The following is a 22118-nucleotide window of genomic DNA, read 5'->3' on the forward strand; positions in this document are numbered from 1 at the left end:
TTGTATCTTAACGACGAGACCCACAGTCTGAAGCCTTTCCTGAAAGGTGTGTTAATTTTAGGAGGGAAAATTACATTCAAATATAAAATATCCTAGTCTAAATTTTGAAATATGCATGAAGCAAATGACAGGCGCCTAACCCCCTTGCCTTCTGTGTTTATCTGATTATACCCCCGGAGAGAAAAAAAAGGAATACATATAATGTTCACCCCTCCAAGTATTGGACAAGCGCTGTGTATCTTAACTCGGAGATGTCCCGTCTCACATCTTTCGTGGTTGCCCTCCTTTTTCCGGAAGTAGACCATCCCACCACCTGGACGGCAAAATTTCATACTGAGATACTGCGGTGAGGAATATTACGTCATTTGCTCGACAGGTATCTCTCAACACTCATTCACGCGTTTCATTGCGTCTTCGATAATCGCGGAACAAACTGGCTAGGCTCGAGTGCACTTACTGAGAAACGATTAGGCAACAAAAAGGAATTTTTTTAGAAAAAGCCATAATCAAACAATGCAATCATTTCGGCAAATAGGTAGTTTGGGAGTAGTCCCAACGACGCCGACATGCTGGCTCAGTTATTAAAGAAAAAAGCAAAATAATAAAATGAAGCCAACAGCACGTGGTGTTCCCAAGCGGTCACCCATCCAAGTACTAACCACGCCCAATGCTGCTTAACTGCGGTGATCAGACGAGAACCGGTGTTTTCAGCATGGTATGGCCGTTGGCATTAGATTTGACTGAGTTACTCCTATAACAAGTCCATTCCTTATTTCCTGCATAACCAAATCAATTGAATTTCAAAATAGTAAGAGAACGGATTGCTGATTATCTTTAGAAAACGACACTTCCAGCTTCTAAAGTCGATACCACTAACAAATACAGGGCCGAACCCTGAAAGATTCACCTCGGACGACTTCCTCAAAATTCCCAATATAAAATACATGGACATAAGTAGAAATATACGGCAGACAGATTTTACCTGGCCGAGTGGTTCCTTGCTGAAATAATGATTTTCTAAATACCGTTGCAGGAGAAAATCACAGTTGACCCTCTCGGTGGGTGTAAATCAGGAGCTGCCCAGTGGCCGATGAATAATATACAACGCCAAGACACAAAAGAGTATTTCAGTCTATACACGATATGGTCTTGCTAGAACAAGTACGTATTCGCCGGCACTTGGAACACTGCCCGACACAGTAGGATAACAAACCATCCAAGCTGAACTTTCACCTAGTATTCGTCTGCGATCTAAAGTCAACTACTGATAGACGCCTGTGCAGCTTTACTTTCTATGACTATCTTTAGGCATTCTGTAAAAGAAAAAAAAAATTTAGTAAAACGTTCACTCCTCCAAGTGACGGACAGTCGCTTTGTATCTTAACGGCGAGACCCACAGTCTGAAGCCTTTCCTGAAAGGTGTGTTAATTTTAGGAGGGAAAATTACATTCAAATATAAATGATCCTAGACAAAATTTTGAAATATGCATGAAGCAAATGACAGGCGCCTAACCCCCTTGCCTTCTGTGTTTATCTGATTATACCCCCGGAGAGAAAAAAAAGGAATTCATATAATGTTCACCACTCCAAGTATTGGACAAGCGCTGTGTATCTTAAATCGGAGATGTCCCGTCTCACATCTTTCGTGGTTGCCCTCCTTTTTCCGGAAATAGACCATCCCACCACCTGGACGGCAAAATTTCATACTGAGATACTGCGGTGAGGAATATTACCTCATTTGCTCGACAGGTATCTCCCAACACTCATTCACGCGTTACATTTCGTCTTCGATAATCGCGGAACAAACTGACTAGGCTCGAGTGCACTTACTGAGAAACGATTAGGCAACAAAAAGGAATTTTTTTAGAAAAAGCCATAATCAAACAATGCAATCATTTCGGCAAATAGGTAGTTTGGGAGTAGTCCCAACGACGCCGACATGCTGGCTGCAGTTATTAAAGAAAAAAGCAAAATAAAAAAAATGTAGCTAACAGCACGTGGTGTTCCCAAGCGGTCACCCATCCAAGTACTAACCACGCCCAATGCTGCTTAACTGCGGTGATCAGACGAGAACCGGTGTTTTCAGCATGGTATGGCCGTTGGCATAAGATTTGACTGAGTTACACCTACAACAAGACCATTCCTTATTTCCTGCATAACCAAATCAATTGAATTTCAAAATAGTAAGAGAACGGATTGCTGATTATCTTTAGAAAACGTCACTTCCAGCTTCTAAAGTCGATACCACTAACAAATAGAGGGCCGAACCCTGAAAGATTCAACTCGGACGACTTCCTCAAAATTCCCAATATAAAATACATGGACATAAGTAGAAATATACGGCAGACAGATTTTACCTGGCCGAGTGGTTCCTTGCTGAAATAATGATTTTCTATATACCGTTGCTGGAGAAAATCACAGTTGACTCTCTCGGTGGGTGTAAATCAGGAGCTGCCCAGTGGCCGACGAATAATATACAACGCCAAGACACAAAAGAGTATTTCAGTCTATACACGATATGGTCTTGCTAGAACAAGTACGTATTCGCCGGCACTTGGAACACTGCCCGACACAGTAGGATAACAAACCATCCAAGCTGAACTTTCACCTAGTATTCGTCTGCGATCTAAAGTCAACTACTGATAGACGCCTGTGCAGCTTTACTTTCTATGACTAACTTTAGGCATTCTGTAAAAGAAAGAAAAAAATTTAGTAAAACGTTCACCCCTCGAAGTGACGGACAGTCGCTTTGTATCTTAACGACGAGACCCACAGTCTGAAGCCTTTCCTGAAAGGTGTGTTAATTTTAGGAGGGAAAATTACATTCAAATATAAAATATCCTAGTCTAAATTTTGAAATATGCATGAAGCAAATGACAGGCGCCTAACCCCCTTGCCTTCTGTGTTTATCTGATTATACCCCCGGAGAGAAAAAAAAGGAATACATATAATGTTCACCCCTCCAAGTATTGGACAAGCGCTGTGTATCTTAACTCGGAGATGTCCCGTCTCACATCTTTCGTGGTTGCCCTCCTTTTTCCGGAAGTACACCATCCCACCACCTGGACGGCAAAATTTCATACTGAGATACTGCGGTGAGGAATATTACGTCATTTGCTCGACAGGTATCTCTCAACACTCATTCACGCGTTTCATTGCGTCTTCGATAATCGCGGAACAAACTGGCTAGGCTCGAGTGCACTTACTGAGAAACGATTAGGCAACAAAAAGGAATTTTTTTAGAAAAAGCCATAATCAAACAATGCAATCATTTCGGCAAATAGGTAGTTTGGGAGTAGTCCCAACGACGCCGACATGCTGGCTCAGTTATTAAAGAAAAAAGCAAAATAATAAAATGAAGCCAACAGCACGTGGTGTTCCCAAGCGGTCACCCATCCAAGTACTAACCACGCCCAATGCTGCTTAACTGCGGTGATCAGACGAGAACCGGTGTTTTCAGCATGGTATGGCCGTTGGCATTAGATTTGACTGAGTTACTCCTATAACAAGTCCATTCCTTATTTCCTGCATAACCAAATCAATTGAATTTCAAAATAGTAAGAGAACGGATTGCTGATTATCTTTAGAAAACGACACTTCCAGCTTCTAAAGTCGATACCACTAACAAATACAGGGCCGAACCCTGAAAGATTCACCTCGGACGACTTCCTCAAAATTCCCAATATAAAATACATGGACATAAGTAGAAATATACGGCAGACAGATTTTACCTGGCCGAGTGGTTCCTTGCTGAAATAATGATTTTCTAAATACCGTTGCAGGAGAAAATCACAGTTGACCCTCTCGGTGGGTGTAAATCAGGAGCTGCCCAGTGGCCGATGAATAATATACAACGCCAAGACACAAAAGAGTATTTCAGTCTATACACGATATGGTCTTGCTAGAACAAGTACGTATTCGCCGGCACTTGGAACACTGCCCGACACAGTAGGATAACAAACCATCCAAGCTGAACTTTCACCTAGTATTCGTCTGCGATCTAAAGTCAACTACTGATAGACGCCTGTGCAGCTTTACTTTCTATGACTATCTTTAGGCATTCTGTAAAAGAAAAAAAAAAAATTTAGTAAAACGTTCACCCCTCCAAGTGACGGACAGTCGCTTTGTATCTTAACGACGAGACCCACAGTCTGAAGCCTTTCCTGAAAGGTGTGTTAATTTTAGGAGGGAAAATTACATTCAAATATAAATTATCCTAGACTAAATCTTGAAATAACTTGAAGCAAATGACAGGCGCCTAACCCCCTTGCCTTCTGTGTTTATCTGATTATACCCCCGGAGAGAAAAGAAAGGAATTTATATAATGTTCACCCCTCCAAGTATTGGACAAGCGCTGTGTATCTTAACTCGGAGATGTCCCGTCTCACATTTTTCGTGGTTGCCCTCCTTTTTCCGGAAGTAGACCATCCCACCACCTGGACGGCAAAATTTCACACTGAGATACTGCGGTGAGGAAAATTACCTCATTTGCTCGACAGGTATCTCCCAACACTCATTCATGCGTTTCATTGCGTCATCGATAATCGCGGAACAAACTGGCTAGGCTCGAGTGCACTTACTGAGAAACGATAAGGCAACAAAAAGGAATTTTTTTAGAAAAAGCCATAATCAAACAATGCAATCATTTCGGCACATAGGTAGTTTGGGAGCAGTCCCAACGACGCCGACATGCTGGCTGCAGTTATTAAAGAAAAAAGCAAAATAAAAAAAATGAAGCCAACAGCACGTGGTGTTCCCAAGCGGTCACCCATCCAAGTACTAACCACGCCCAATGCTGCTTAACTGCGGTGATCAGACGAGAACCGGTGTTTTCAGCATGGTATGGCCGTTGGCATTAGATTTGACTGAGTTACTCCTATAACAAGTCCATTCCTTATTTCTTGCATAACCAAATCAATTGAATTTCAAAATAGTAAGAGAACGGATTGCTGATTATCTTTAGAAAACGACACTTCCAGCTTCTAAAGTCGATACCACTAACAAATACAGGGCCGAACCCTGAAAGATTCACCTCGGACGACTTCCTCAAAATTCCCAATATAAAATACATGGACATAAGTAGAAATATACGGCAGACAGATTTTACCTGGCCGAGTGGTTCCTTGCTGAAATAATGATTTTCTAAATACCGTTGCAGGAGAAAATCACAGTTGACTCTCTCGGTGGGTGTAAATCAGGAGCTGCCCAGTGGCCGATGAATAATATACAACGCCAAGGCACAAAAGAGTATTTCAGTCTATACACGATATGGTCTTGCTAGAACAAGTACGTATTCGCCGGCACTTGGAACACTGCCCGACACAGTAGGATAACAAACCATCCAAGCTGAACTTTCACCTAGTATTCGTTTGCGATCTAAAGTCAACTACTGATAGACGCCTGTGCAGCTTTACTTTCTATGACTAACTTTAGGCATTCTGTAAAAGAAAAAATTTTTTTTAGTAAAACGTTCACTCCTCCAAGTGACGGACAGTCGCTTTGTATCTTAACGGCGAGACCCACAGTCTGAAGCCTTTCCTGAAAGGTGTGTTAATTTTAGGAGGGAAAATTACATTCAAATATAAATGATCCTAGACAAAATTTTGAAATATGCATGAAGCAAATGACAGGCGCCTAACCCCCTTGCCTTCTGTGTTTATCTGATTATACCCCCGGAGAGAAAAAAAAGGAATTCATATAATGTTCACCACTCAAAGTACTGGACAAGCGCTGTGTATCTTAAATCGGAGATGTCCCGTCTCACATCTTTCGTGGTTGCCCTCCTTTTTCCGGAAATAGACCATCCCACCACCTGGACGGCAAAATTTCATACTGAGATACTGCGGTGAGGAATATTACCTCATTTGCTCGACAGGTATCTCCCAACACTCATTCACGCGTTACATTTCGTCTTCGATAATCGCGGAACAAACTGACTAGGCTCGTGTGCACTTACTGAGAAACGATTAGGCAACAAAAAGGAATTTTTTTAGAAAAAGCCATAATCAAACAATGCAATCATTTCGGCAAATAGGTAGTTTGGGAGTAGTACCAACGACGCCGACATGCTGGCTGCAGTTATTAAAGAAAAAAGCAAAATAAAAAAAAATGTAGCTAACAGCACGTGGTGTTCCCAAGCGGTCACCCATCCAAGTACTAACCACGCCCAATGCTGCTTAACTGCGGTGATCAGACGAGAACCGGTGTTTTCAGCATGGTATGGCCGTTGGCATAAGATTTGACTGAGTTACACCTACAACAAGACCATTCCTTATTTCCTGCATAACCAAATCAATTGAATTTCAAAATAGTAAGAGAACGGATTGCTGATTATCTTTAGAAAACGACACTTCCAGCTTCTAAAGTCGATACCACTAACAAATAGAGGGCCGAACCCTGAAAGATTCAACTCGGACGACTTCCTCAAAATTCCCAATATAAAATACATGGACATAAGTAGAAATATACGGCAGACAGATTTTACCTGGCCGAGTGGTTCCTTGCTGAAATAATGATTTTCTATATACCGTTGCTGGAGAAAATCACAGTTGACTCTCTCGGTGGGTGTAAATCAGGAGCTGCCCAGTGGCCGATGAATAATATACAACGCCAAGACACAAAAGAGTATTTCAGTCTATACACGATATGGTCTTGCTAGAACAAGTACGTATTCGCCGGCACTTGGAACACTGCCCGACACAGTAGGATAACAAACCATCCAAGCTGAACTTTCACCTAGTATTCGTCTGCGATCTAAAGTCAACTACTGATAGACGCCTGTGCAGCTTTACTTTCTATGACTAACTTTAGGCATTCTGTAAAAGAAAGAAAAAAATTTAGTAAAACGTTCACCCCTCCAAGTGACGGACAGTCGCTTTGTATCTTAACGACGAGACCCACAGTCTGAAGCCTTTCCTGAAAGGTGTGTTAATTTTAGGAGGGAAAATTACATTCAAATATAAATTATCCTAGACTAAATCTTGAAATAACTTGAAGCAAATGACAGGCGCCTAACCCCCTTGCCTTCTGTGTTTATCTGATTATACCCCCGGAGAGAAAGAAAAGGAATTCATATAATGTTGAGCTCTCCAAGTATTGGACAAGCGCTGTGTATCTTAACTCGGAGATGTCCCGTCTCACATTTTTCGTGGTTGCCCTCCTTTTTCCGGAAGTAGACCATCCCACCACCTGGACGGCAAAATTTCACACTGAGATACTGCGGTGAGGAAAATTACCTCATTTGCTCGACAGGTATCTCCCAACACTCATTCATGCGTTTCATTGCGTCATCGATAATCGCGGAACAAACTGGCTAGGCTCGAGTGCACTTACTGAGAAACGATAAGGCAACAAAAAGGAATTTTTTTAGAAAAAGCCATAATCAAACAATGCAATCATTTCGGCACATAGGTAGTTTGGGAGCAGTCCCAACGACGCCGACATGCTGGCTGCAGTTATTAAAGAAAAAAGCAAAATAAAAAAAATGAAGCCAACAGCACGTGGTGTTCCCAAGCGGTCACCCATCCAAGTACTAACCACGCCCAATGCTGCTTAACTGCGGTGATCAGACGAGAACCGGTGTTTTCAGCATGGTATGGCCGTTGGCATTAGATTTGACTGAGTTACTCCTATAACAAGTCCATTCCTTATTTCTTGCATAACCAAATCAATTGAATTTCAAAATAGTAAGAGAACGGATTGCTGATTATCTTTAGAAAACGACACTTCCAGCTTCTAAAGTCGATACCACTAACAAATACAGGGCCGAACCCTGAAAGATTCACCTCGGACGACTTCCTCAAAATTCCCAATATAAAATACATGGACATAAGTAGAAATATACGGCAGACAGATTTTACCTGGCCGAGTGGTTCCTTGCTGAAATAATGATTTTCTAAATACCGTTGCAGGAGAAAATCACAGTTGACTCTCTCGGTGGGTGTAAATCAGGAGCTGCCCAGTGGCCGATGAATAATATACAACGCCAAGGCACAAAAGAGTATTTCAGTCTATACACGATATGGTCTTGCTAGAACAAGTACGTATTCGCCGGCACTTGGAACACTGCCCGACACAGTAGGATAACAAACCATCCAAGCTGAACTTTCACCTAGTATTCGTTTGCGATCTAAAGTCAACTACTGATAGACGCCTGTGCAGCTTTACTTTCTATGACTAACTTTAGGCATTCTGTAAAAGAAAAAATTTTTTTTAGTAAAACGTTCACTCCTCCAAGTGACGGACAGTCGCTTTGTATCTTAACGGCGAGACCCACAGTCTGAAGCCTTTCCTGAAAGGTGTGTTAATTTTAGGAGGGAAAATTACATTCAAATATAAATGATCCTAGACAAAATTTTGAAATATGCATGAAGCAAATGACAGGCGCCTAACCCCCTTGCCTTCTGTGTTTATCTGATTATACCCCCGGAGAGAAAAAAAAGGAATTCATATAATGTTCACCACTCAAAGTATTGGACAAGCGCTGTGTATCTTAAATCGGAGATGTCCCGTCTCACATCTTTCGTGGTTGCCCTCCTTTTTCCGGAAATAGACCATCCCACCACCTGGACGGCAAAATTTCATACTGAGATACTGCGGTGAGGAATATTACCTCATTTGCTCGACAGGTATCTCCCAACACTCATTCACGCGTTACATTTCGTCTTCGATAATCGCGGAACAAACTGACTAGGCTCGAGTGCACTTACTGAGAAACGATTAGGCAACAAAAAGGAATTTTTTTAGAAAAAGCCATAATCAAACAATGCAATCATTTCGGCAAATAGGTAGTTTGGGAGTAGTACCAACGACGCCGACATGCTGGCTGCAGTTATTAAAGAAAAAAGCAAAATAAAAAAAAATGTAGCTAACAGCACGTGGTGTTCCCAAGCGGTCACCCATCCAAGTACTAACCACGCCCAATGCTGCTTAACTGCGGTGATCAGACGAGAACCGGTGTTTTCAGCATGGTATGGCCGTTGGCATAAGATTTGACTGAGTTACACCTACAACAAGACCATTCCTTATTTCCTGCATAACCAAATCAATTGAATTTCAAAATAGTAAGAGAACGGATTGCTGATTATCTTTAGAAAACGACACTTCCAGCTTCTAAAGTCGATACCACTAACAAATAGAGGGCCGAACCCTGAAAGATTCAACTCGGACGACTTCCTCAAAATTCCCAATATAAAATACATGGACATAAGTAGAAATATACGGCAGACAGATTTTACCTGGCCGAGTGGTTCCTTGCTGAAATAATGATTTTCTATATACCGTTGCTGGAGAAAATCACAGTTGACTCTCTCGGTGGGTGTAAATCAGGAGCTGCCCAGTGGCCGATGAATAATATACAACGCCAAGACACAAAAGAGTATTTCAGTCTATACACGATATGGTCTTGCTAGAACAAGTACGTATTCGCCGGCACTTGGAACACTGCCCGACACAGTAGGATAACAAACCATCCAAGCTGAACTTTCACCTAGTATTCGTCTGCGATCTAAAGTCAACTACTGATAGACGCCTGTGCAGCTTTACTTTCTATGACTAACTTTAGGCATTCTGTAAAAGAAAAATTTTTTTTAGTAAAACGTTCACCCTTCCAAGTGACGGACAGTCGCTTTGTATCTTAACGACGAGACCCACAGTCTGAAGCCTTTCCTGAAAAGTGTGTTAATTTTAGGAGGGAAAATTACATTCAAATATAAACTATCCTAGACTAAATTTTGAAATATGCATGAAGCAAATGACAGGCGCCTAACCCCCTTGCCTTCTGTGTTTATCTGATTATACCCCCGGAGAGAAAGAAAAGGAATTCATATAATGTTGAGCTCTCCAAGTATTGGACAAGCGCTGTGTATCTTAACTCGGAGATGTCCCGTCTCACATCTTTCGTGGTTGCCCTCCTTTTTCCGGAAGTAGACCATCCCACCACCTGGACGGCAAAATTTCATACTGAGATACTGCGGTGAGGAATATTACCTCATTTGCTCGACAGGTATCTCCCAACACTCATTCACGCGTTTCATTGAGTCTTCGATAATCGCAGAACAAACTGGCTAGGCTCGAGTGCACTTACTGAGAAACGATTAGGCAACAAAAAGGAATTTTTTTAGAAAAAGCCATAATCAAACAATGCAATCATTTCGGCAAATAGGTAGTTTGGGAGTAGTCCCAACGACGCCGACATGCTGGCTGCAGTTATTAAAGAAAAAAGCAAAATAAAAAAAATGAAGCCAACAGCACGTGGTGTTCCCAAGCGGTCACCCATCCAAGTACTAACCACGCCCAATGCTGCTTAACTGCGGTGATCAGACGAGAACCGGTGTTTTCAGCATGGTATGGCCGTTGGCATTAGATTTGACTGAGTTACTCCTATAACAAGTCCATTCCTTATTTCCTGCATAACCAAATCAATTGAATTTCAAAATAGTAAGAGAACGGATTGCTGATTATCTTTAGAAAACGACACTTCCAGCTTCTAAAGTCGATACCACTTACAAATACAGGGCCGAACCCTGAAAGATTCACCTCGGACGACTTCCTCAAAATTCCCAATATAAAATACATGGACATAAGTAGAAATATACGGCAGACAGATTTTACCTGGCCGAGTGGTTCCTTGCTGAAATAATGATTTTCTATATACCGTTGCAGGAGAAAATCACAGTTGACTATCTCGGTGGGTGTAAATCAGGAGCTGCCCAGTGGCCGATGAATAATATACAACGCCAAGACACAAAAGAATATTTCAGTCTATACACGATATGGTCTTGCTAGAACAAGTACGTATTCGCCGGCACTTGGAACACTGCCCGACACAGTAGGATAACAAACCATCCAAGCTGAACTTTCACCTAGTATTCGTCTGCGATCTAAAGTCAACTACTGATAGACGCCTGTGCAGCTTTACTTTCTATGACTAACTTTAGGCATTCTGTAAAAGAAAAATTTTTTTTAGTAAAACGTTCACCCTTCCAAGTGACGGACAGTCGCTTTGTATCTTAACGACGAGACCCACAGTCTGAAGCCTTTCCTGAAAAGTGTGTTAATTTTAGGAGGGAAAATTACATTCAAATATAAACTATCCTAGACTAAATTTTGAAATATGCATGAAGCAAATGACAGGCGCCTAACCCCCTTGCCTTCTGTGTTTATCTGATTATACCCCCGGAGAGAAAGAAAAGGAATTCATATAATGTTGAGCTCTCCAAGTATTGGACAAGCGCTGTGTATCTTAACTCGGAGATGTCCCGTCTCACATCTTTCGTGGTTGCCCTCCTTTTTCCGGAAGTAGACCATCCCACCACCTGGACGGCAAAATTTCATACTGAGATACTGCGGTGAGGAATATTACCTCATTTGCTCGACAGGTATCTCCCAACACTCATTCACGCGTTTCATTGAGTCTTCGATAATCGCAGAACAAACTGGCTAGGCTCGAGTGCACTTACTGAGAAACGATTAGGCAACAAAAAGGAATTTTTTTAGAAAAAGCCATAATCAAACAATGCAATCATTTCGGCAAATAGGTAGTTTGGGAGTAGTCCCAACGACGCCGACATGCTGGCTGCAGTTATTAAAGAAAAAAGCAAAATAAAAAAAATGAAGCCAACAGCACGTGGTGTTCCCAAGCGGTCACCCATCCAAGTACTAACCACGCCCAATGCTGCTTAACTGCGGTGATCAGACGAGAACCGGTGTTTTCAGCATGGTATGGCCGTTGGCATTAGATTTGACTGAGTTACTCCTATAACAAGTCCATTCCTTATTTCCTGCATAACCAAATCAATTGAATTTCAAAATAGTAAGAGAACGGATTGCTGATTATCTTTAGAAAACGACACTTCCAGCTTCTAAAGTCGATACCACTTACAAATACAGGGCCGAACCCTGAAAGATTCACCTCGGACGACTTCCTCAAAATTCCCAATATAAAATACATGGACATAAGTAGAAATATACGGCAGACAGATTTTACCTGGCCGAGTGGTTCCTTGCTGAAATAATGATTTTCTATATACCGTTGCAGGAGAAAATCACAGTTGACTATCTCGGTGGGTGTAAATCAGGAGCTGCCCAGTGGCCGATGAATAATATACAACGCCAAGACACAAAAGAATATTTCAGTCTATACACGATATGGTCTTGCTAGAACAAGTACGTATTCGCCGGCACTTGGAACACTGCCCGACACAGTAGGATAACAAACCATCCAAGCTGAACTTTCACCTAGTATTCGTCTGCGATCTAAAGTCAACTACTGATAGACGCCTGTGCAGCTTTACTTTCTATGACTAACTTTAGGCATTCTGTAAAAGAAAGAAAAAAATTTAGTAAAACGTTCACCCCTCCAAGTGACGGACAGTCGCTTTGTATCTTAACGACGAGACCCACAGTCTGAAGCCTTTCCTGAAAGGTGTGTTAATTTTAGGAGGGAAAATTACATTCAAATATAAAATATCCTAGTCTAAATTTTGAAATATGCATGAAGCAAATGACAGGCGCCTAACCCCCTTGCCTTCTGTGTTTATCTGATTATACCCCCGGAGAGAAAAAAAAGGAATTCATATAATGTTCAGCTCTCCAAGTATTGGACAAGCGCTGTGTATCTTAACTCGGAGATGTCCCGTCTCACATCTTTCGTGGTTGCCCTCCTTTTTCCGGAAGTAGACCATCCCACCACCTGGACGGCAAAATTTCATACTGAGATACTGCGGTGAGGAATATTACCTCATTTGCTCGACAGGTATCTCCCAACACTCATTCACGCGTTTCATTGCGTCTTCGATAATCGCGGAACAAACTGGCTAGGCTCGAGTGCACTTACTGAGAAACGATTAGGCAACAAAAAGGAATTTTTTTAGAAAAAGCCATAATCAAACAATGCAATCATTTCGGCAAATAGGTAGTTTGGGAGTAGTCCCAACGACGCCGACATGCTGGCTGCAGTTATTAAAGAAAAAAGCAAAATAAAAAAAATGAAGCCAACTGCACGTGGTGTTCCCAAGCGGTCACCCATCCAAGTACTAACCACGCCCAATGCTGCTTAACTGCGGTGATCAGACGAGAACCGGTGTTTTCAGCATGGTATGGCCGTTGGCATTAGATTTGACTGAGTTACTCCTATAACAAGTCCATTCCTTATTTCCTGCATAACCAAATCAATTGAATTTCAAAATAGTAAGAGAACGGATTGCTGATTATCTTTAGAAAACGACACTTCCAGCTTCTAAAGTCGATACCACTAACAAATACAGGGCCGAACCCTGAAAGATTCACCTCGGACGACTTCCTCAAAATTCCCAATATAAAATACATGGACAAAAGTAGAAATATACGACAGACAGATTTCACCTGGCCGAGTGGTTCCTTGCTGAAATAATGATTTTCTAAATACCGTTGCAGGAGAAAATCACAGTTGACTCACTCGGTGGGTGTAAATCAGGAGCTTCCCAGTGGCCGATGAATAATATACAACGCCAAGACACAAAAGAGTATTTCAGTCTATACACGATATGGTCTTGCTAGAACAAGTACGTATTCGCCGGCACTTGGAACACTGCCCGACACAGAAGGATAACAAACCATCCAAGCTGAACTTTCACCTAGTATTCGTCTGCGATCTAAAGTCAACTACTGATAGACGCCTGTGCAGCTTTACTTTCTATGACTAACTTTAGGCATTCTGTAAAAGAAAAATTTTTTTTAGTAAAACGTTCACCCCTCCAAGTGACGGACAGTCGCTTTGTATCTTAACGACGAGACCCACAGTCTGAAGCCTTTCCTGAAAAGTGTGTTAATTTTAGGAGGGAAAATTACATTCAAATATAAACTATCCTAGACTAAATTTTGAAATATGCATGAAGCAAATGACAGGCGCCTAACCCCCTTGCCTTCTGTGTTTATCTGATTATACCCCCGGAGAGAAAGAAAAGGAATTCATATAATGTTCACCCCTCCAAGTATTGGACAAGCGCTGTGTATCTTAACTCGGAGATGTCCCGTCTCACATCTTTCGTGGTTGCCCTCCTTTTTCCGGAAGTAGACCATCCCACCACCTGGACGGCAAAATTTCATACTGAGATACTGCGGTGAGGAATATTACCTCATTTGCTCGACAGGTATCTCCCAACACTCATTCACGCGTTTCATTGCATCTTCGATAATCGCGGAACAAACTGGCTAGGCTCGAGTGCACTTACTGAGAAACGATTAGGCAACAAAAAGGAATTTTTTTAGAAAAAGCCATAATCAAACAATGCAATCATTTCGGCAAATAGGTAGTTTGGGAGTAGTCCCAACGACGCCGACATGCTGGCTGCAGTTATTAAAGAAAAAAGCAAAATAAAAAAAATGAAGCCAACTGCACGTGGTGTTCCCAAGCGGTCACCCATCCAAGTACTAACCACGCCCAATGCTGCTTAACTGCGGTGATCAGACGAGAACCGGTGTTTTCAGCATGGTATGGCCGTTGGCATAAGATTTGACTGAGTTACACCTACAACAAGACCATTCCTTATTTCCTGCATAACCAAATCAATTGAATTTCAAAATAGTAAGAGAACGGATTGCTGATTATCTTTAGAAAACGACACTTCCAGCTTCTAAAGTCGATACCACTAACAAATAGAGGGCCGAACCCTGAAAGATTCAACTCGGACGACTTCCTCAAAATTCCCAATATAAAATACATGGACATAAGTAGAAATATACGGCAGACAGATTTTACCTGGCCGAGTGGTTCCTTGCTGAAATAATGATTTTCTATATACCGTTGCTGGAGAAAATCACAGTTGACTCTCTCGGTGGGTGTAAATCAGGAGCTGCCCAGTGGCCGATGAATAATATACAACGCCAAGACACAAAAGAGTATTTCAGTCTATACACGATATGGTCTTGCTAGAACAAGTACGTATTCGCCGGCACTTGGAACACTGCCCGACACAGTAGGATAACAAACCATCCAAGCTGAACTTTCACCTAGTATTCGTCTGCGATCTAAAGTCAACTACTGATAGACGCCTGTGCAGCTTTACTTTCTATGACTAACTTTAGGCATTCTGTAAAAGAAAGAAAAAAAATTAGTAAAACGTTCACCCCTCCAAGTGACGGACAGTCGCTTTGTATCTTAACGACGAGACCCACAGTCTGAAGCCTTTCCTGAAAGGTGTGTTAATTTTAGGAGGGAAAATTACATTCAAATATAAATTATCCTAGACTAAATCTTGAAATAACTTGAAGCAAATGACAGGCGCCTAACCCCCTTGCCTTCTGTGTTTATCTGATTATACCCCCGGAGAGAAAAAAAAGGAATTTATATAATGTTCACCTCTCCAAGTATTGGACAAGCTCTGTGTATCTTAACTCGGAGATGTCCCGTCTCACATTTTTCGTGGTTGCCCTCCTTTTTCCGGAAGTAGACCATCCCACCACCTGGACGGCAAAATTTCACACTGAGATACTGCGGTGAGGAAAATTACCTCATTTGCTCGACAGGTATCTCCCAACACTCATTCATGCGTTTCATTGCGTCATCGATAATCGCGGAACAAACTGGCTAGGCTCGAGTGCACTTACTGAGAAACGATAAGGCAACAAAAAGGAATTTTTTTAGAAAAAGCCATAATCAAACAATGCAATCATTTCGGCACATAGGTAGTTTGGGAGCAGTCCCAACGACGCCGACATGCTGGCTGCAGTTATTAAAGAAAAAAGCAAAATAAAAAAAATGAAGCCAACAGCACGTGGTGTTCCCAAGCGGTCACCCATCCAAGTACTAACCACGCCCAATGCTGCTTAACTGCGGTGATCAGACGAGAACCGGTGTTTTCAGCATGGTATGGCCGTTGGCATTAGATTTGACTGAGTTACTCCTATAACAAGTCCATTCCTTATTTCTTGCATAACCAAATCAATTGAATTTCAAAATAGTAAGAGAACGGATTGCTGATTATCTTTAGAAAACGACACTTCCAGCTTCTAAAGTCGATACCACTAACAAATACAGGGCCGAACCCTGAAAGATTCACCTCGGACGACTTCCTCAAAATTCCCAATATAAAATACATGGACATAAGTAGAAATATACGGCAGACAGATTTTACCTGGCCGAGTGGTTCCTTGCTGAAATAATGATTTTCTAAATACCGTTGCAGGAGAAAATCACAGTTGACTCTCTCGGTGGGTGTAAATCAGGAGCTGCCCAGTGGCCGATGAATAATATACAACGCCAAGGCACAAAAGAGTATTTCAGTCTATACACGATATGGTCTTGCTAGAACAAGTACGTATTCGCCGGCACTTGGAACACTGCCCGACACAGTAGGATAACAAACCATCCAAGCTGAACTTTCACCTAGTATTCGTTTGCGATCTAAAGTCAACTACTGATAGACGCCTGTGCAGCTTTACTTTCTATGACTAACTTTAGGCATTCTGTAAAAGAAAAAATTTTTTTTAGTAAAACGTTCACTCCTCCAAGTGACGGACAGTCGCTTTGTATCTTAACGGCGAGACCCACAGTCTGAAGCCTTTCCTGAAAGGTGTGTTAATTTTAGGAGGGAAAATTACATTCAAATATAAACTATCCTAGACTAAATTTTGAAATATGCATGAAGCAAATGACAGGCGCCTAACCCCCTTGCCTTCTGTGTTTATCTGATTATACCCCCGGAGAGAAAGAAAAGGAATTCATATAATGTTCACCCCTCCCAGTATTGGACAAGCGCTGTGTATCTTAACTCGGAGATGTCCCGTCTCACATCTTTCGTGGTTGCCCTCCTTTTTCCGGAAGTAGACCATCCCACCACCTGGACGGCAAAATTTCATACTGAGATACTGCGGTGAGGAATATTACCTCATTTGCTCGACAGGTATCTCCCAACACTCATTCACGCGTTTCATTGCGTCTTCGATAATCGCGGAACAAACTGGCTAGGCTCGAGTGCACTTACTGAGAAACGATTAGGCAACAAAAAGGAATTTTTTTAGAAAAAGCCATAATCAAACAATGCAATCATTTCGGCAAATAGGTAGTTTGGGAGTAGTCCCAACGACGCCGACATGCTGGCTGCAGTTATTAAAGAAAAAAGCAAAATAAAAAAAATGAAGCCAACTGCACGTGGTGTTCCCAAGCGGTCACCCATCCAAGTACTAACCACGCCCAATGCTGCTTAACTGCGGTGATCAGACGAGAACCGGTGTTTTCAGCATGGTATGGCCGTTGGCATTAGATTTGACTGAGTTACTCCTATAACAAGTCCATTCTTTATTTCCTGCATAACCAAATCAATTGAATTTCAAAATAGTAAGAGAACGGATTGCTGATTATCTTTAGAAAACGACACTTCCAGCTTCTAAAGTCGATACCACTAAAAAATACAGGGCCGAACCCTGAAAGATTCACCTCGGACGACTTCCTCAAAATTCCCAATATAAAATACATGGACATAAGTAGAAATATACGGCAGACAGATTTCACCTGGCCGAGTGGTTCCTTGATGAAATAATGATTTTCTAAATACCGTTGCAGGAGAAAATCACAGTTGACTCTCTCGGTGGGTGTAAATCAGGAGCTGCCCAGTGGCCGATGAATAATATACAACGCCAAGACACAAAAGAGTATTTCAGTCTATACACGATATGGTCTTGCTAGAACAAGTACGTATTCGCCGGCACTTGGAACACTGCCCGACACAGTAGGATAACAAACCATCCAAGCTGAACTTTCACCTAGTATTCGTCTGCGATCTAAAGTCAACTACTGATAGACGCCTGTGCAGCTTTACTTTCTATGACTAACTTTAGACATTCTGTAAAAGAAAGAAAAAAATTTAGTAAAACGTTCACCCCTCCAAGTGACGGACAGTCGCTTTGTATCTTAACGACGAGACCCACAGTCTGAAGCCTTTCCTGAAAGGTGTGTTAATTTTAGGAAGGAAAATTACATTCAAATATAAAATATCCTAGTCTAAATTTTGAAATATGCATGAAGCAAATGACAGGCGCCTAACCCCCTTGCCTTCTGTGTTTATCTGATTATACCCCCGGAGAGAAAGAAAAGGAATTCATATAATGTTCACCCCTCCAAGTATTGGACAAGCGCTGTGTATCTTAACTCGGAGATGTCCCGTCTCACATCTTTCGTGGTTGCCCTCCTTTTTCCGGAAGTAGACCATCCCACCACCTGGACGGCAAAATTTCATACTGAGATACTGCGGTGAGGAATATTACCTCATTTGCTCGACAGGTATCTCCCAACACTCATTACGCGTTTCATTGCGTCTTCGATAATCGCGGAACAAACTGGCTAGGCTCGAGTGCACTTACTGAGAAACGATTAGGCAACAAAAAGGATTTTTTTTAGAAAAAGCCATAATCAAACAATGCAATCATTTCGGCAAATAGGTAGTTTGGGAGTAGTCCCAACGACGCCGACATGCTGGCTGCAGTTATTAAAGAAAAAAGCAAAATAAAAAAAATGAAGCCAACAGCACGTGGTGTTCACAAGCGGTCACCCATCCAAGTACTAACCACGCCCAATGCTGCTTAACTGCGGTGATCAGACGAGAACCGGGGTTTTCAGCATGGTATGGCCGTTGGCATTAGATTTGACTGAGTTACTCCTATAACAAATCCATTCCTTATTTCCTGCATAACCAAATCAATTGAATTTCAAAATAGTAAGAGAACGGATTGCTGATTATCTTTAGAAAACGACACTTCCAGCTTCTAAAGTCGATACCACTAACAAATACAGGGCCGAACCCTGAAAGATTCACCTCGGACGACTTCCTCAAAATTCCCAAAATAAAATACATGGACATAAGTAGAAATATACGGCAGACAGATTTTACCTGGCCGAGTGGTTCATTGCTGAAATAATGATTTTCTAAATACCGTTGCAGGAGAAAATCACAGTTGACTCTCTCGGTGGGTGTAAATCAGGAGCTGCCCAGTGGCCGATGAATAATATACAACGCCAAGGCACAAAAGTGTATTTCAGTCTATACACGATATGGTCTTGCTAGAACAAGTACGTATTCGCCGGCACTTGGAACACTGCCCGACACAGTAGGATAACAAACCATCCAAGCTGAACTATCACCTAGTATTCGTCTGCGATCTAATGTCAACTACTGATAGACGCCTGTGCAGCTTTACTTTCTATGACTAACTTTAGGCATTCTGTAAAAGAAAAAATTTTTTTTAGTAAAACGTTCACTCCTCCAAGTGACGGACAGTCGCTTTGTATCTTAACGGCGAGACCCACAGTCTGAAGCCTTTCCTGAAAGGTGTGTTAATTTTAGGAGGGAAAATTACATTCAAATATAAATGATCCTAGACAAAATTTTGAAATATGCATGAAGCAAATGACAGGCGCCTAACCCCCTTGCCTTCTGTGTTTATCTGATTATACCCCCGGAGAGAAAGAAAAGGAATTCATATAATGTTCACCCCTCCAAGTATTGGACAAGCGCTGTGAATCTTAACTCGGAGATGTCCCGTCTCACATCTTTCGTGGTTGCCCTCCTTTTTCCGGAAGTAGACCATCCCACCACCTGGACGGCAAAATTTCATACTGAGATACTGCGGTGAGGAATATTACCTCATTTGCTCGACAGGTATCTCCCAACACTCATTCACGCGTTTCATTGCGTCTTCGATAATCGCGGAACAAACTGGCTAGGCTCGAGTGCACTTACTGAGAAACGATTAGGCAACAAAAAGGAATTTTTTTAGAAAAAGCCATAATCAAACAATGCAATCATTTCGGCAAATAGGTAGTTTGGGAGTAGTCCCAACGACGCCGACATGCTGGCTGCAGTTATTAAAGAAAAAAGCAAAATAAAAAAAATGAAGCCTACTGCACGTGGTGTTCCCAAGCGGTCACCAATCCAAGTACTAACCACGCCCAATGCTGCTTAACTGCGGTGATCAGACGAGAACCGGTGTTTTCAGCATGGTATGGCCGTTGGCATTAGATTTGACTGAGTTACTCCTATAACAAGTCCATTCCTTATTTCCTGCATAACCAAATCAATTGAATTTCAAAATAGTAAGAGAACGGATTGCTGATTATCTTTAGAAAACGACACTTCCAGCTTCTAAAGTCGATACCACTTACAAATACAGGGCCGAACCCTGAAAGATTCACCTCGGACGACTTCCTCAAAATTCCCAATATAAAATACATGGACATAAGTAGAAATATACGGCAGACAGATTTTACCTGGCCGAGTGGTTCCTTGCTGAAATAATGATTTTCTATATACCGTTGCAGGAGAAAATCACAGTTGACTATCTCGGTGGGTGTAAATCAGGAGCTGCCCAGTGGCCGATGAATAATATACAACGCCAAGACACAAAAGAGTATTTCAGTCTATACACGATATGGTCTTGCTAGAACAAGTACGTATTCGCCGGCACTTGGAACACTGCCCGACACAGTAGGATAACAAACCATCCAAGCTGAACTTTCACCTAGTATTCGTCTGCGATCTAAAGTCAACTACTGATAGACGCCTGTGCAGCTTTACTTTCTATGACTAACTTTAGGCATTCTGTAAAAGAAAGAAAAAAATTTAGTAAAACGTTCACCCCTCCAAGTGACGGACAGTCGCTTTGTATCTTAACGACGAGACCCACAGTCTGAAGCCTTTCCTGAAAGGTGTGTTAATTTTAGTAGGGAAAATTACATTCAAATATAAAATATCCTAGTCTAAATTTTGAAATATGCATGAAGCAAATGACAGGCGCCTAACCCCCTTGCCTTCTGTGTTTATCTGATTATACCCCCGGAGAGAAAAAAAAGGAATTCATATAATGTTCAGCTCTCCAAGTATTGGACAAGCGCTGTGTATCTTAACTCGGAGATGTCCCGTCTCACATCTTTCGTGGTTGCCCTCCTTTTTCCGGAAGTAGACCATCCCACCACCTGGACGGCAAAATTTCATACTGAGATACTGCGGTGAGGAATATTACCTCATTTGCTCGACAGGTATCTCCCAACACTCATTCACGCGTTTCATTGCGTCTTCGATAATCGCGGAACAAACTGGCTAGGCTCGAGTGCACTTACTGAGAAACGATTAGGCAACAAAAAGGAATTTTTTTAGAAAAAGCCATAATCAAACAATGCAATCATTTCGGCAAATAGGTAGTTTGGGAGTAGTCCCAACGACGCCGACATGCTGGCTGCAGTTATTAAAGAAAAAAGCAAAATAAAAAAAATGAAGCCAACTGCACGTGGTGTTCCCAAGCGGTCACCCATCCAAGTACTAACCACGCCCAATGCTGCTTAACTGCGGTGATCAGACGAGAACCGGGGTTTTCAGCATGGTATGGCCGTTGGCATTAGATTTGACTGAGTTACTCCTATAACAAATCCATTCCTTATTTCCTGCATAACCAAATCAATTGAATTTCAAAATAGTAAGAGAACGGATTGCTGATTATCTTTAGAAAACGACACTTCCAGCTTCTAAAGTCGATACCACTAACAAATACAGGGCCGAACCCTGAAAGATTCACCTCGGACGACTTCCTCAAAATTCCCAAAATAAAATACATGGACATAAGTAGAAATATACGGCAGACAGATTTTACCTGGCCGAGTGGTTCATTGCTGAAATAATGATTTTCTAAATACCGTTGCAGGAGAAAATCACAGTTGACTCTCTCGGTGGGTGTAAATCAGGAGCTGCCCAGTGGCCGATGAATAATATACAACGCCAAGGCACAAAAGTGTATTTCAGTCTATACACGATATGGTCTTGCTAGAACAAGTACGTATTCGCCGGCACTTGGAACACTGCCCGACACAGTAGGATAACAAACCATCCAAGCTGAACTATCACCTAGTATTCGTCTGCGATCTAATGTCAACTACTGATAGACGCCTGTGCAGCTTTACTTTCTATGACTAACTTTAGGCATTCTGTAAAAGAAAAAATTTTTTTTAGTAAAACGTTCACTCCTCCAAGTGACGGACAGTCGCTTTGTATCTTAACGGCGAGACCCACAGTCTGAAGCCTTTCCTGAAAGGTGTGTTAATTTTAGGAGGGAAAATTACATTCAAATATAAATGATCCTAGACAAAATTTTGAAAT

General features: G+C 41.8%; 16 non-coding genes across 16 annotated transcripts; all 16 read right to left on the reverse strand.

Moving 5' to 3' along the window:
• Positions 1-610: 610 nt before the first annotated feature.
• On the reverse strand, positions 611-729 carry LOC147873460 (5S ribosomal RNA). Its single transcript, XR_015535602.1, has one exon. It is a non-coding gene; the product is annotated as a 5S ribosomal RNA (ribosomal RNA).
• Positions 730-1985: 1256 nt separating this feature from the next.
• LOC147873461 (5S ribosomal RNA) lies at positions 1986-2104 on the reverse strand. The gene has a single exon (XR_015535640.1). It is a non-coding gene; the product is annotated as a 5S ribosomal RNA (ribosomal RNA).
• A 1255-nt stretch (positions 2105-3359) lies between these two features.
• On the reverse strand, positions 3360-3478 carry LOC147873462 (5S ribosomal RNA). The gene has a single exon (XR_015535613.1). It is a non-coding gene; the product is annotated as a 5S ribosomal RNA (ribosomal RNA).
• A 1257-nt stretch (positions 3479-4735) lies between these two features.
• LOC147873463 (5S ribosomal RNA) lies at positions 4736-4854 on the reverse strand. The gene has a single exon (XR_015535624.1). It is a non-coding gene; the product is annotated as a 5S ribosomal RNA (ribosomal RNA).
• Positions 4855-6112: 1258 nt separating this feature from the next.
• LOC147873464 (5S ribosomal RNA) lies at positions 6113-6231 on the reverse strand. Its single transcript, XR_015535641.1, has one exon. It is a non-coding gene; the product is annotated as a 5S ribosomal RNA (ribosomal RNA).
• A 1256-nt stretch (positions 6232-7487) lies between these two features.
• Positions 7488-7606, reverse strand: LOC147873465 (5S ribosomal RNA). The gene has a single exon (XR_015535635.1). It is a non-coding gene; the product is annotated as a 5S ribosomal RNA (ribosomal RNA).
• A 1258-nt stretch (positions 7607-8864) lies between these two features.
• LOC147873466 (5S ribosomal RNA) lies at positions 8865-8983 on the reverse strand. Its single transcript, XR_015535642.1, has one exon. It is a non-coding gene; the product is annotated as a 5S ribosomal RNA (ribosomal RNA).
• Positions 8984-10239: 1256 nt separating this feature from the next.
• Positions 10240-10358, reverse strand: LOC147873467 (5S ribosomal RNA). The gene has a single exon (XR_015535646.1). It is a non-coding gene; the product is annotated as a 5S ribosomal RNA (ribosomal RNA).
• Positions 10359-11614: 1256 nt separating this feature from the next.
• On the reverse strand, positions 11615-11733 carry LOC147873468 (5S ribosomal RNA). Its single transcript, XR_015535657.1, has one exon. It is a non-coding gene; the product is annotated as a 5S ribosomal RNA (ribosomal RNA).
• A 1257-nt stretch (positions 11734-12990) lies between these two features.
• Positions 12991-13109, reverse strand: LOC147873469 (5S ribosomal RNA). The gene has a single exon (XR_015535649.1). It is a non-coding gene; the product is annotated as a 5S ribosomal RNA (ribosomal RNA).
• A 1256-nt stretch (positions 13110-14365) lies between these two features.
• LOC147873470 (5S ribosomal RNA) lies at positions 14366-14484 on the reverse strand. Its single transcript, XR_015535650.1, has one exon. It is a non-coding gene; the product is annotated as a 5S ribosomal RNA (ribosomal RNA).
• Positions 14485-15740: 1256 nt separating this feature from the next.
• On the reverse strand, positions 15741-15859 carry LOC147873471 (5S ribosomal RNA). The gene has a single exon (XR_015535668.1). It is a non-coding gene; the product is annotated as a 5S ribosomal RNA (ribosomal RNA).
• Positions 15860-17116: 1257 nt separating this feature from the next.
• Positions 17117-17235, reverse strand: LOC147873472 (5S ribosomal RNA). Its single transcript, XR_015535651.1, has one exon. It is a non-coding gene; the product is annotated as a 5S ribosomal RNA (ribosomal RNA).
• Positions 17236-18491: 1256 nt separating this feature from the next.
• Positions 18492-18610, reverse strand: LOC147873473 (5S ribosomal RNA). Its single transcript, XR_015535666.1, has one exon. It is a non-coding gene; the product is annotated as a 5S ribosomal RNA (ribosomal RNA).
• A 1257-nt stretch (positions 18611-19867) lies between these two features.
• On the reverse strand, positions 19868-19986 carry LOC147873474 (5S ribosomal RNA). Its single transcript, XR_015535681.1, has one exon. It is a non-coding gene; the product is annotated as a 5S ribosomal RNA (ribosomal RNA).
• A 1257-nt stretch (positions 19987-21243) lies between these two features.
• On the reverse strand, positions 21244-21362 carry LOC147873475 (5S ribosomal RNA). The gene has a single exon (XR_015535674.1). It is a non-coding gene; the product is annotated as a 5S ribosomal RNA (ribosomal RNA).
• Between the last annotated feature and the right edge of the window lie 756 nt (positions 21363-22118).

Source organism: Zootermopsis nevadensis, unplaced genomic scaffold, assembly GCF_977971745.1.
Source record: "Zootermopsis nevadensis isolate Lab colony 2312 unplaced genomic scaffold, Znev_1.0 Znev_ptg000017l, whole genome shotgun sequence".
In the NCBI taxonomy this organism is placed as follows: domain Eukaryota; kingdom Metazoa; phylum Arthropoda; class Insecta; order Blattodea; family Termopsidae; genus Zootermopsis; species Zootermopsis nevadensis.